Raw genomic sequence first — 12,575 nt, 5'->3', positions numbered from 1 at the left:
TATAGGATTGCATTGAAAATGAGATGCTATATCTCAAAGGGATATAGATAAATAAATCCCTTATACAGCACTGGATAATGAAACAGGTTGTAACTCCTATAGGTGCCAGTATTGAAAATAAAATGGTGAAGTTGTTACCCTAAGTGGAACAACTGCTCTGTTCCCTGTGTGTTTATGTTTAGATCAGGGATTTTCAAAGACTGACACTGTTTTGTAACCTACGGGTTAAACCTTTATTTTAATGTCATTTGATTGCATGTCTTTATCAATAAAATAAAGAATACTGCATGTGTAAAATCTGAAATGTGAATTAAACATAAAAATGTTGTTTGCAACTTTGTTTGTTTTATTTTCACAACCCAAAAGAGTTTTCTTTTCTTCCTTTTGTCTTATCTTCCAGTCCAAATTCATCTTTGCCAGGTGCAGGGCTGTTTCAAGACACTCTGGGGGCCCCAGGCAAGAGGCACATTGGAACCCCACCCCCCACCCCTGCCTCTAGGGTGACCAGGTCCCAATAAACCAAATGTGGGACAAGGAGTAGGTTTGTGAGGGACAATGTGGGACACCCGCCCCCAGCGCGAAGTTTAGTCATCAGAGACTTGTCACGGTACCAAAATTGGGACCCACGGTACGATACCAGTTAAAGTATCACGGTTCTGAGTAGTATCATGATACCACAGCAAAAATTAGGCAGATGTGCCTTTTGTAATTTATAAAAAGATAAATCACTTTTCTATAATACATCAATGATATTTCAATGGAATAAATTACTTATTGACTTATTCATACTTCAAAAACAGCATCAATAAGTGATTAACATAGGGGAGATCAAAATTAAATAAATAAATAAATGAAATAAAAATCAACCAACCACCCTCCTCCCCTGACAAGTAAAGAACAGTCCCTTCATAACTAAAGAACAGTCCCTAAAGTGCGGTGAGGTTTGTGGGCCGTTACCTGCCACAAAGAGAGAAATGTGAACGGCTTGTTTCTCCTCTGACACATCACATATTGTGTGCCGCCACGGCTCGGCTGTTCAGGTATTTCTGGGCAGTCATGAAATCAACAAAGAGAAAATTATTGGACCTGGAGCCGGACTTCTCCGTCGCCGGTAAGCCCTTATCTTGCGCCGTATTTTACAGGAATACGGCGTCTGTGACCCCCGTTCAACCCACAGCCGGCAGGATTCGCCTTTCGTTTCTGCTGCTGGTTGAAATCTGTACTCGCACAGCGTGCTCCTGAATGATTTGTTTTGCTTGCGCAAAACTATTTTTAGTCGCAAATGCGAGTAAAATGCTGCACGGTAGAGCTCTGTGGAAAACAAATCACTGTAGCATATATAAACAAATCTAACCTACAAGTAAGAAGAAATAAATAATAACTTTCACTGCTTAAAGATACTCAATAGCTCAGCTAATACCTGAAATGTCACTGGATCCAAACCACTGCAGCGGCATATTGAGTGCCAGGTGGCCAGCGTGCGCCGTTATCGGACAGTGCATAGACACTCACCCTCTTGCGATTGGACTTTGAACTTATCCCACAGTAGTGGTACCTTGAGGTGCCGTAGTACTACGGTACTCCAACAATGCTAGTGCGGGTGGCAACCAATCATGCGGGACATGATCTCAATTTGCGTGACGCGTGAAAAGAAACAGAAATGCTGTGCAGTCCCGCACAATGCGGGACGTCTGGTCGCCCTACTTAGCCACTCGCAAACAGCAGCTAGTAGGGGGCCCTATTAGGGGGGATTCCAACATGGTGTCGTTGTTGCAGTGTCTATAGGGGTTCCATCATATTGTCATTGATATGGACCAATGTCAGCCATCTCTGGAGGCCCCCTTCCAGCTCGGGGCCCTAGGCAATTGCCTAGTTTGCCTGTCCGGTTCGACAGCCCTGGGGTGTCCAAACTGTTTTGAATGGAGACCAGATTAGATAATGTGAAAAAAATTGGGGGTCAGCTGTTTCTTGCATTATATGGGTTATTAAAAACAAAACAACAAAAAACCCATACAAATTAGACAAACACAACTGTTTCATTTTGCAGTGAAAAACAATTTAACTTTCCACTGCTCCTGAAAGCGGTAGCCCTCGCTGTCAACTTTACACTTCTTTCTTTGTTTGTATGTTCGTTACCTTCCCTTGATGAAAACACATTAGTTCTGCCCACTTGGTGCATGTTTAAAAATTGTATGATAGTCCTGCCACGGTGAGGTAATTGAAAAAAAATGCAAAGTAATCCTGCTTTATTAACCACTATTATATTGCGGGCCACATAATATATTTTGAAAGATAAGTCAAAGGGCGTTTGATATCTGTCCATGGGCCATGATGGTTCCTCAGACCAAACTTTGGACATGCCTGATCTTGGCTAATTCGAGAAAAAAAAAAAACTTTGATTACCGCGTTGTGGTTGTATGTCTCCATGAACCACTCAAGTTATGACATGCCACACCATGACAGTTGACAACACTTCAAATATGAATGTTGCTGTAGAAATGCTACATATTCTAAAATGCAGTTGCTCCACACACTGCTTTCCCCAGCACCACAGAAGAGCTACATAATCACCACAGTTTCAAGATTAGTGTCACCAATTCAGTATCTGACCAAATGTATCATCTTCTAAGTTATGACATTGAAAAATGACCAGAAAGGGGGCTTTGCAAAACATTATGATGTCAGAGTGAAGTTGACCTTTGACCTTAATGTCACAACTTGATCATTTTAAGTCCAGTTCAGACCAAAGATTCGAAACGAGACAAGTTGAAACAGGGAACTAGTTGCAATGCGCCATTCTGCAAATGTTCTAAAAACCTGCTGGTTCACACCAACGCAACTAGATGAGATGATGTATCATCTCTATGCAACAACTCTCTGTACTCCCGCTGTGGTTTCCAAATTTTGGGGCTTATTTTTTGTGGCTGAATATAATTTGTAGCTTCTTAAAAAATGAATGAGAACAGTGATGGTGAGATACTGGCTACAGTTGCATTTGTAGTTGTGATGAAATGGTGGAAAACATAAACAAAAGAAGTATCAGATGGACTGTATTTATAATCAATATGCCACAATAATATAAAAAAAAGCACCAATTAATCAGTCAGTGAGAATGTGTGTGTGTGAGGGGGGCATAAGCACATCCAGCGAGCAGCAGCAGCAACCCACCATCTGACACCGACACACTGCATGTAGGTGTGGAGGAGTGTGAATGGTTGTCCGTCTTTATGTCTCAGCCCTGCAATAGTCTGATGACCTGTCCAGGCTGTACCCTGGATTTCATTGACCGGCCCCTCCAGGAAGTTGCAATCACAAAAATTATTGAAAATTTAGCCATTTCCCATGATTTGTGAGGTACCTTGCAATTTTGTCCAGTCAACGCAGCTTTTTTCGCAAATTTGACTGACAGGTACAATCTCATTTAATTGTAGAGCCGCATGTACTGTATCGGTTCCCTCAGCTCCTCTTAGCTCCCTTCTCTCCCACTCTCCATCTCTCTGTTTATCATGACACTACTGCTGAAGGAGTGTGAACTCCATGTCTGTGACAGACTCACACACACAGTGACACGGCAAAATGTTGGCATCACACAGCTAACGTTGCCCATCAATGGATTAATAGAGTCGTGACATTTGGTGTCTACACGTTTTCACTCTGACCTCGTCACATATCAATGTTTGATCGTGGACTTCCACATCTTAATATGAAGTATACATTTTCAGTCGAGCAACAAATATTTGCATGTTTCAACAAACCCTTTTACCTACAGAAATCTCTGCCCTGGAGGTGTCCAGTGAACTTGTACAACCCTGTTCATGGCTTCACTAAAAGCTTTTCTATTTGCTTTCTTTCCCTAAGACTATAAGTAAAACAAGTCCAGGACTAGGTGCAGAGCAGAGTAACTAAGTACCTATTTAGGCTCATCATATGCTGAGTGCTGAGCTGATTGTATCTGAAACTGACACCATCAGTAGACATCCTTGTTTGATTAGTTTGCAACACTGTTGTTTTGAAAAACAAGACATGCATGCATATTATTCACACGGAAGAGCTGTAAGTTAAGTTGAGCCAATCAGAAACAAGAAACACCATTTCCTCAGACTGTCAGGTTTAACCTTTTAAAACGCTGGGATGAGTTATGAAAGTGGTTGAGCTGACGCAAACAAGATGAAAAAGGTGACGACAGCCGGGCTAATTTTTATCACTTTTTCACTTCTTCACGGTAAGAAAGACAGAATTTACATTAGCAAATAAATAAGCAATGAAAAATAAATAAAAACAAAGCTGATGTGTTAAATACTGGAGGAAACCTATGGTAATGCTTTGAGAAACTTTAAGCTAATACAAAACAAACAGGCTACATGATAGTGGAGTTTTAAAGTTGCCTTGAATTTTACATATACATTGTATGTATGACTGGATATGTGTTTTATAAAAGTTTGTGGCACATTGATACTGTCAGAAGATGTACATAAAGATGTATATGAGCAGTTTTTGAAACCAAATTTTTGCCAAAAAGACTAAAAGGTAGCTTCCGAGCTAGCCCCGGTGTTAGCTGGGAGCGGCTAGCTCTGAGCTAGCCCTGGCTCTCCGTTTGGTTCCAACCGGAGCACCGAGCCCTGGTTTGTTATTCAGGTTAAAGTGGGAAGAAGCAGCAGGTTTATCGGGCAGCTGAGTGAAGTGGAGCCTGCGGAGGAAACACCAGGACCGTCTGAATGTAATAGTCAATGGAGGTGCTGCGGTTCACGGCTGCACAGATAGGTAACACCTCGGCTGTCAGGATGTACCACTCTGTCACTCTGCTCTCTCTCACGCAGGCGCAGAGCGTACGTGCCACTTGGCCATCGGATGTAGTCTCTGTAGTGTGTTCAAATGCAACTGACACATGGCGACGTGAGGCGACATACACAACGCAACAGTTGGCGTCGCCGCTAGTTCTTTGATGTCGGTTTGGTGTGTCCGCACCTTAAGAGTCAACAGCCATGCAAACACCTTGTGATGCTGTATGTAGGTACAGAGGTGCTTTGAGTGTTTACCACCGTAGTTTACTATGTTAGTATTCTAATACTCACCAAACAGTACTAAACACAAAGTGCTGTTGATGTTACTTATTTAGAGGTATTTACACAATCAAACAGTTTCATATTTTCATAAGTTTTTAGTCTTTACTCGTGTAGACAGTGAGGTTCAGTGACGTGAATATTGTCAACAATAGCTGCGCTCTCTCCAGCACCAAACAAGAAGCGAAGACCAGGTAGACAGTAAATGTGGAGCAGACTCTGGGAAGATACAAGAACAAGTCTCAGTTCTCTTGGACGGTGAAAAACAAGGAGAAACTGGTGGAGTGAACAAGAGTCTGTGTTCAGCACATATAGATGCATAATTTTTTCAACGAAGTATTCTGTGAGTAAATTTGAATCATCAATAATAACTGTGTGTTTCTCATCCCTAGAATGAAAAAGACCAGACCTTAACAGTATTCATATGGCAAATCCTGGTAAGTGTTCAGAGCACTGACAAAGTATGATTGAATTTAGAAAATTGTCTAAAAACTTTTCTGAAACAAAAGCACACACTTAATACAAATGTGGTAAAAAATAATTTGAAGATTGTAAGAAATGCGGCTGCAACCCCCTCCTCTGCGCTCCGGTAGTGGGGAATGTGATGGTGGGACAGTGCCAATGAAATATTGAGTGGGATTTGATTTGAGATTTAAGGTGACACATCTTTTGCAATCAAAAGAATTTGAGTTTTTTAGTGTGCTGAAGTACACTTTAGTATTTAAGTGTGTGAGATAGGCCTATAAATTAACTACATGACAATTTTTTTGTAATCCTGCCAACCCAATTATTACAGTCAATCAATCAATCAGTTTATTTGTTTCATGAATTCATAAAATATAATATCAGTAATATGTAAGAGTCTACATCCACTAGATGAAAATGGAGGCCCTGCATATTATTTACCTGTTACCATGGTGAGACGTAGTGTAGGAGCAATACCTTTAGAAAATGTTTGCACTCGTCATAAATTTGGGGCACCTCCTTCACTTAGAAGGCAAGTAACTGTAATCAAATTAATAACTCTGGAGACCAATTATTAATTTGTCAGTACACTTATAAATCATGAATCAATCTAGCAAATAACTTTGGCAGGTGGCTGGCAGTGCTGGATCCGATAAATCTTTGATGGAGTTGCAGGTCGAATAGTAGCTCCTCTATTTGGCTGTGGCTACCCGCTTATAATAAGGTTGAAAATAATCTCGTCGGCTGTTCGATATTTTTATCAAAGTTATTCTTAGCGCGCCGTGACCCTCAAGAGGATGAAGCGGTTAGAAGATGGATGGATGGATGGATGGATGGATTATTAGCGCGTATAAAAAATGTTGCAATCGGCTGACTTCGTCTCTTCGGCTAGAATGTTTCTGAAGGCACAGAAAACAAAGGAAAACTCAGGACAGACAAGGCAATCCTGGACATGGCGAGCAAAACTTCATTCATTCATTCATCTTCTAACCGCTTCATCCTCTTGAGGGTCGCGGGGGGGGCTGGAGCCTATCCCAGCTGACATTGGGCGAGAGGCAGGGTACACCCTGGACAGGTNCCGCACAGAAGGGCTCCCACTCCCGGGATCGAACCGGCAACCCTCTTGCTGTGAGGCGACAGTGCTAACCACCACACCACCGCGCCGCCCCGCGAGCAAAACTTAAAAGTTTAAAATAATTTCAATTGTAAGAAAGAAAGGGTTACGCAGGAAGCGAGTATAAGAGCGTAACGGGTTAAAGCATAAAAAGTATAACTAGAAGGAAGGACGGCAAAAGAAAGGAAGCAAAAGAGAGAAAAATGAAAAAGCAAAAATAAAAGTAAAGTGAATTAAAAGTAAAAAGTGAAGAAAAAGTAAAGTAACAGAAAAGTGAGCGAGATGCGCCGAGCTCAATAGTTTTATCTGACCAGATTGAGTGGGTGTGTTTGAGGCAAGGGGGTCTCTTAGTTAGTTTCGGAGGAAACTTAATGAACTTTATTTTGTGAATTATATACTTTAACATGTTAGGCACAATAGACACATACTCTTCCCATTATGGTCAAAATCGGCTCTTAACATCAAATTACATTTAATACGATTATTGTACTTCATATATCAGTGGAACACAAGTATAAAGTGTTTCGTGCACAAACACTACAAACTAGTCTGCAGTTACATCAACATACTAAATAAGAAAGCACATATTGATAGAGACAAGTTGATTAATCAATCTAACTATCTCTTAACTTGAACTATAATATGGGATTCCTACGGAATCTTTCTTAACTATCGCCACAGGATGGCAGTATGACTCTATGTTAAATGAGGAATTAAACACATGAAATTATATCTAACTCATATTATGACCTACAGAAGTGGAAATAACATTAATCAACTAAGAAACAAGGATTATGCGAAGTTAAAATGTTAGAACGTGGATGAAATGTATAGTTTACTTTCAAGAGACATTACAAGTTGGTTAACAAGAGAAGCTTAGTTTTTACTCAGGAATTTATCCCGAATTTATGGCTCCCACATCTGGTCTTCTTATCTTATTTTCACCAAGGTGAGAGTAAGATAGAGCTGGGGTGACTCCTATAGATGTGTTGTATAAGAGAGAGAGGGACAGAAGTGTGGAGAGACAAAAAAAAAAGAAGAGGATGTGGTTTTATTGGAGGTAGAGTATTCAGGCCTTAAGAAAAACAGTCTGTTTTATAAAAGACATGATTCTTTGGTGGTGGGCAAGTTGGAGTCTCTCCCTGCTGCTTGGATTTCAGCAGATCAGTGACTTTAAAGGCATAGTTAATGACCCTGGTCTGGCAGTTAATCTGGCTGAGTTGTCAAAACACTGGATTTTCCCAGGATGGTATTCAGCAAACTGAAATCTGGATGGTTTCCAATTGACACCTTTACCACTCTTGATGCCAGGATGACGGTGAAAGAGTTCATCAACAATTCAGCTGTTCTGAAACTGAATCCCATCGCAGGGTTCATCAACTCAGAGTTCAGGTTAAGACTCATAGTAGCTGCTGTCTGGAATGGACCCCCACTCCCTACGTAGATATATACAACGCATTCTAAGATAACAAAAACACGATTCTTCTTTCACGTAATTATACACTAAATACTTATATATATATATATATATATATGTATAAAAACTTATATAGTAATTGTATTCCATTTCTGCCAATATATCCCCCGAAATCCTACAAACTGGACCTTTAACCTTTGGATGAAAGTATATCAAGTATGAAGTGACACAGTTTAAATGGTTGTTGTTCTGATTAATGTAGGAGTGGAAGATAGAGGGACTGAGCTGGGATGAGAAGGAATGTGGAATTACAAGAGTCTCTGTCCCTCGAGAAAAGCTTTGGGTCCCGGACGTCATCATCAACGAGTTGTTAGTTAAAATTATGTTTCGTAGTCTGTCAAACAAAAAAACGTGCAATCAACAGTTTTTTATTTTGGTCATTTCCAGCATGGACAAGGACAAATCTCCCAAAACCCCATATGTCTACTTACACAACACAGGTCATGTATTTGATGATAGGCCGGTCAGAGTGATCGCCACCTGCAAATTAGTCATCTACACTTTGCCCTTTGATATCCAAAACTGCTCGCTGACCTTTGAATCATACCTGCACTTTGGTAAGCCTGCACAAAATTCAAAAGATAACACCTGATCTCAAAACTGCAACTTCACCTCACATTCAGTTTCATAATAATGATGGTATGTTAGTCACACAATTTAAGAGGGTAATTGATATTTTTTGCGGAAATTTCAGTCGAATTAAATAAATTCATTTAGATATCTTTGGGGCCTGAACTTTCATGTTGACAACTTCACTGTACTCATGTGCATCACAAGTAACATTTCACAGAGACTGGGCATCTAGTATGGACAAACTTTCCTACAATTTTATTCTGGCTGAAGACATAAAGATGAATCAAAGACATTCAACTGCAGAGATACTGGAGGAGTCCAGGAATGTGATACAGACCAGAGGAGAGTGGGAGTTTGTTGATATCAAACAAGCTCAAACAGCCCTTGAAATAACAGAGGGAAGCTACTCTGAGATCAAATACTTTGTAAGTTATTGTAGCTATTATATTTTATTCTACAGTATGTTCACATGATGCATACCACTGATGTGACACCTTGGAGAAACTGTGTGTGATTTTATTTATTTGATTAATCTTCTAGTCATCTCAGCATGGCAGGTCACAGCTGTGGGTAGTATACCAGGGTCTTTTTTTATTCTACTACTACCAGTCTAATAAAACATTTACATTTTTTGATAAAATAATACATCAAGGTTCTTAATCTGGATCAAAATATGTCAATACTTAAAAACAATGAAATATAACAGTATCAGTTATGACAAACGTCATGTCTGATGAGAAGCATCATGGATGCTGCACACACTAACAGTGAAGGAATTTAACAAAAGCTGGCAAAAAGATTGGTATTTAAAAAATGTTTTAAGAACTGACTGTAGTGGCGGTTGTTTATTTGGATTATTTCATATAGTGTACACATGTAAACAGAGAACAAAAGAGGACCGATGATTGATCCTTGGGGAACACCAAAGGCCTGGCAAACGTCTATTGTAAGTTCTGAGTAAAACTTTAAGAATTTGTATTTGTTTTTATCCCAAGATCATTTTGAGACGTAGGCCAATCCTTTATGTTGTAAACCTCCTGTTACCCAGCTGCTTCCTCATCACATTGGACGTCTTCAGCTTCCTGCTGCTTCCCGAAAGCGTGGATCGGTCCTCCTTTAAGATGACCCTCATCCTGGGCTACACCGTTTTCCTGCTCATCATGAATGACCTGCTGCCTGTCACTGGAAATACAACACCACTAATGAGTGAGTGACACCTGTGATATATTGTTGTATAAGATTAACCACTGTGGCCAATTCTTCTTCTTGACCAGATGCCATTGTTGACCAATTATACCTTGTCCTCTGATGGCTCCTCTGGCGACTGAATTTTAACTTAATATAAATGTGAATATGCTCTCTGCCCTTGATAATTAAAGTTAAAATGAAAAACGTCTCTTTACTTCTTAACTGTTTTGTTTGTTTTGCTGCAGATGTTTTATTCTCAGTCAGTCTGGCTCTGATGGTGGCCAGCCTGTTGGAGACAGTGTTTATCACCAACATCCAGTTCAGCGCCAGCAAGTACAGAAAGGTGCCTCACTGGCTCAGTGTCCTTGTGCTACGATATCTTGCTGTTGTTGTTTGTCTCCCTCCAAAAAAGATGAGCAACCGCATCACAGTCTCCCTTCACCCACCTGCTAGAGGTACAATACATCATCATGATTATTTTTGTATTACTTCTGTCACTATTACTGCTGCTTCACCTTATTTTAATCATTTTTTATGCAACTGAGTGTGAAAGTTCATTTTTCATTCTTGATCTTAGAAATAGTAGTTGGACGAAAATAATCTTAACCTAAGCTTGACTAAAAAGCTAAATAAACTAATAAACTCTCAAATGGAGTTTGTTCATTTGTCATGGAGATGCACTTAAAGGCTTTCAGAAAAGCTAGTGAAAGCCAACCCCAGGTTAATTCTCCTTCATATTTTAGCTATTTTTATTTTTATTTTATTTTATTTTATTTTATTTTAATTTTTATTTTACTCTTTCATTTATTTATCTATTTATTTAGTTATTTATTCATTTATTTTGCCGAATGAGGCAACATGATGATCACTGAGCCTATGGCCCACTGATGTAGATATTGAAATAGGCCTTGATATATATTTGCAGTATTATGAACTGGGTGTAATAATTTATTGCTAATGCAAACCAAACATTTCTTTTTGCTGCTGACTTCACATTAAAAGCATTTCACTGGTGAAAGACTACTTGACTTTTATTGTTAGTAGTCAAAGGAAATGCAATTTCCATTCATCATGGTTTCTGTTTCCTCTTTGCCCGAATCAAAGAATCAGGTTTTTTTTACAGTGTGTGGTGGAGTGCTTTGCAAGCAGTAGTTGCTATAAACTGTCTGCCAGGTGCTTTATAAATCCGTGACAACATGGAGCCAAGGATTTTCACCCACCTCTCAGGTAAGTCTACTGAGCATCCCTGATTGGCTGAGTGAATGATTGTGTGAATCATCATTCTCCTGTTTCGAGTTTTAGGTAAGGGAGTTGTCATATTAAGTAGGAAATGTGAGAACATTCATTTAGTTACATTTTGCTTTGCCTGAAGCCAAATTGTCCCTTTGAATACTTTGTAATAAATAAAAACTTAATTTGTTGTTGCTGGTGGTTCTTGAATCTGGGAAGACGGGAGTGTCCATTTCATGTTGCCTCAGGGCCGGGGCCTAACAGAAGGAAGTAGAGTGACTAGTTGATCATAAGTCACTGCTATTTCTAACTTTTTCACTTCACTTTGAATGGACATGTTGTTTATTAAATAGCGATGATGTGAAGGTAATGAAGGAGACTCCGATGACACCGTCTTGCTTGCATAAAGAAAAGGTTTATTAAAAGAAGTACAGCATCTATCAAGCATCCAGGATGCTTGGAGAGGTTCTCAGCCAATGTGAACTGCTCTGAATAATGGCTCAATTTACCCTGCATATATAGGTCGGTTGTTTTGATGAACTTTGAGACAAAATGTGACAAGTGGTTGTTTTGATGAACTTTGAGACAAAATGTGACAAGTGACAGAGAGACAATCTAGATAGAATCCAACCTTTCATCTTACTTATCTATCCTTGACCTGGGCCATAATAAAATCTTGACCTGGGCCCCTAACTGATCATATAAGACCCCGGTTATCACATAACGTGGCACGTCAGATACTACATATTTCCCCCCTTCGAGACTACACAGAGTCTCGAAAATAAAAGAGTAATACATACATGTTGTAGCTGTGAAAAAATAACAGTTCCTCCAATGATGCCTTCTACAGCATTAACCTTAGCAATAAAACAACTTTATGGAGTTAGAGAGCGAAAACCTGTCAGGCAGCTATCTTTCTGAAATGTCCATCAAACAATCTAAACAGGAAAAATTCTCTCACGGTCCCTCTGCCTTAGGCGACCACATATAGTACTCCAGACCAATTTAAAAAGGAGGAATTTTAACATTATGTGTAGAGATATGACTTAAGCAAATACATATGGAAACCTCAGTAAATAAAATCATAAAATGTCCAAATTCAGGCTGGTCGACCCATCGCACCTTCCAGTGGACCTTTCCCTGCCTAGCACCAATATCCCTAAACACCCGGAAAAAAGAAAACATCTGAGGTCCCAGTGTATTTACCCCCTAACAGAAACCATCATTCTTCGAGCAATTAAAATAAAGAAAATACTGTAAAATTTAAGTATTACTCATGCAGTAAAAGAAAACTCAAAAACTAATTCAAACTATTTTGTCTTACTAAGATTATCACTACCATATAATCATCCTCTATCAATATCACAGATTACAATATAATAGAACAAGATCCAAAAATATATGTAAGAGAAGACATAAAAATGTATCACACTGCAACTCCTCAGCAGCGTTATCTCTCAGTGTAGTG

General features: G+C 39.5%; 1 protein-coding gene across 1 annotated transcript in view; it reads left to right on the top strand.

Annotated features, from left to right (window-relative positions):
* Window positions 1-5,458: 5,458 nt before the first annotated feature.
* LOC126397186 (5-hydroxytryptamine receptor 3A-like) overlaps window positions 5,459-12,575 on the top strand; it is a 37,975-nt gene continuing 30,858 nt past the window's right edge. Inside the window, exon 1 of the mRNA XM_050055773.1 lies at window positions 5,459-5,497. The gene's annotated coding sequence lies outside the window, so the exon portion shown is untranslated. The remainder of the gene's footprint in view (window positions 5,498-12,575) is intronic.

This window comes from Epinephelus moara, chromosome 10 (assembly GCF_006386435.1).
Source record: "Epinephelus moara isolate mb chromosome 10, YSFRI_EMoa_1.0, whole genome shotgun sequence".
NCBI lineage: Eukaryota > Metazoa > Chordata > Actinopteri > Perciformes > Serranidae > Epinephelus > Epinephelus moara.
The sequence above is the reverse complement of the archived record's forward strand: the minus strand, read 5'-3'. Positions and strand labels throughout refer to the sequence as shown.